Source organism: Carlito syrichta, unplaced genomic scaffold, assembly GCF_000164805.1.
Source record: "Carlito syrichta isolate Samal-C Ts95f unplaced genomic scaffold, Tarsius_syrichta-2.0.1 Scaffold89682, whole genome shotgun sequence".
In the NCBI taxonomy this organism is placed as follows: Eukaryota; Metazoa; Chordata; class Mammalia; order Primates; family Tarsiidae; genus Carlito; species Carlito syrichta.
The window spans coordinates 665,348-667,774 of record NW_007033778.1 but is presented as its reverse complement, the minus strand read 5'-3'; positions in this window follow the sequence as shown (position 1 = coordinate 667,774).

The following is a 2,427-nucleotide window of genomic DNA, read 5'->3' as shown; positions in this document are numbered from 1 at the left end:
AGCAGAAGGCTGAGGCAGAAGGATCGCCAGAGCCCAGCAGGTCCAGGCTGCGGTGACCAGGAGCGGCCACTGCACTCCAGTCTGGGCGACAGAGTGAGACTCCAACTCAAAAAAAAAAAAAAAAGAAATGTATTCATATTCCAATTTTTTTTAAATGTGGTATCCGTACACTGTGGACTACTACAGAGAAGAGAACTGACTCAGAAACAGAAAACAAATACACATGTCCTCACTCACATGTGGGAGCTAAATGGCTACAAAGATGGAAACAGCAGACACTGGGGATACCAATAAGGGGACAGGTGAGGAAGGAGGGTTGGGTTCAGAAATTACCTATGGGGGACAATGTTCACTATCTGGGGATGGGCCACCAGAGACCCAATACCCATCACTATGGAATGGGGGGGCCATAAAACCTTGGGCTTATCTTTTGGAGGGCGGCCCCTTGTAGTACAGGCTTCCCCCACTAGGTAAGTGTTCTAGGAACCCATTGGCATTTGCGCCCCAGCTAGTGTTGTTGTTAGAGGCTGCGTTAGAATTCAGGGAATTTTTTTGGAGATTCTTTCAATGCATTTGCCCATTTCATAATAGGTAATTGATTTACATGAAAGAGGTGAAATAAAAATCGGCAAAAGCCCTAAAAGGCATCAAAATTGACAAGTTCCAAAACTGTTTTTGAGCAGTAGAAAAAGCATCTCTATAGGTGTACTTCATCAAACAGAGAGTATTTTGAAGGTGACTGAGGTTTAAACATATACGAATAAATACACATTTTTTAATAAATAAATTCTGGGGTGTTTTTGGTCCCCCTTGCATGTCAGTGTAATGAACATGCACTTGTACCCCAATTCTAAAATTTAAAAAATAGATAAAAACCAACAGGCAATAAAAGGGAAAAGTTTTAAAAGAAGTTAGGGTTTGAACCGAGACCCACAGGGCCCCAAAACACATGCACACTGAATCACTGTGCTGAAAGCAAACTGCTAGAGAGCTAGGGTCACATGTGACCGAACACAGCCACATAGCAGACTGTTTAGAGGCACTGTTCATCTGTCCCTGGACAGCACAAGCAAGCAGGAACTTCCTTGGGCTGCCACCACAGCACTTAGTGTAACAAAAGGGGTAGCCTAAATGGCCCTCACCGTACGCCAGCACCCCCAGCCATGTCCTGTCTGACAACCCAGCAGGGGCTGGGGCTGCAGGATATCTTGTGCATGCTCCTACCCCATCTGCAGCAGGCCAGCTGCCTCCCTGGGTGCTGAAGCTTTCGATGCACAAGTAAACCAACAGATACAGCCCCTGATGAATTTTCAGCCATGGAGGATGAGCAAGGAACACGCTTGTTGGAGGAAATCTTGGGGTTAGATCTCCAGAGACAGCTGCTTACCCCAAACCAGAAGAAAAAAACTCCCCTGCTTTCAAGAAGTTAGAGGGGAAACTGAGGCAAGGGTGGCAGGAGAAAGTTCCCAGCAAGTAAGAACCATGGGGTGGGTTTTTCTAGACCCAAGGCTGCCACCACACAGTTTTATGAGCTTTTAATATGCAAGAGGCACCATCTAATTCTGAGAGCCACAGGTCAGAAACAGGACATTAGGGTCCTTGTCCCGGCTTAACTTGCCTTTGCTCTTCTTAGCTGTGGTTTTCAAGAATCTACACATGGATGTTCTTCTTTCTTTAAAAAAAAGCCCCATTCTGAGATAATGTCAGTCCCATGCACTCAGTATGATGATGCCCTCTGAAAATAAAGGCAATGATTCAACTCAAAAAAAAAGAAAGAAAGAAAGAAAAAGAAATAATGAGTTATTATTGTTATGGCTGATTTGTTCATTCTGATGTCCTTATTCAGAAAAATAACACATCATTCATCTGACTCTCCTACCAGAATACAAACTCCATAGGGACATGAGTTTTGTCTGCTTTCTTTGCTAATGTGTCCAAAAATGGTGCCCAATACATAGTAGGTGCTCAATAAACTAATAAAAGCTGTTGGTTAAACTGGCAACATTGTGTGAGTGACTTTTCTAAAAAAAAAAAAAAAAAAACAATTGTCCCAGGTCTGAAATAACAACTGGAAACTGTGTTTCTACACAACCCTCTCAGTCAAGGGCCAGCCGAATCTCTTTCTTAGAGGCCCCTCAAGGTAGCCTCGACCCTTTCTGGTGGATGACGAAGCCAGTTGAGCCATAATTAGAGCCCAGGTTGACATACAGCAGTCCCCAGAAGAATGAGCTTCCCTGCCAGTCCCTTCCACAAGGAAATAGTGGTGGGAAAGACAGGGAAGTGAGGGTGCCTGGGTTCCATTTATTATGAACAGTAGCAGCACAAGGGCAGGGGCCACTGCTGGGTGTTCTTGAGCCCTTAAGGCCCAGTCCTCGCCTGCACTGTCCTCCAGCAATGCTCCCTTCAGAGGCTCCTCCTCACGGCCCC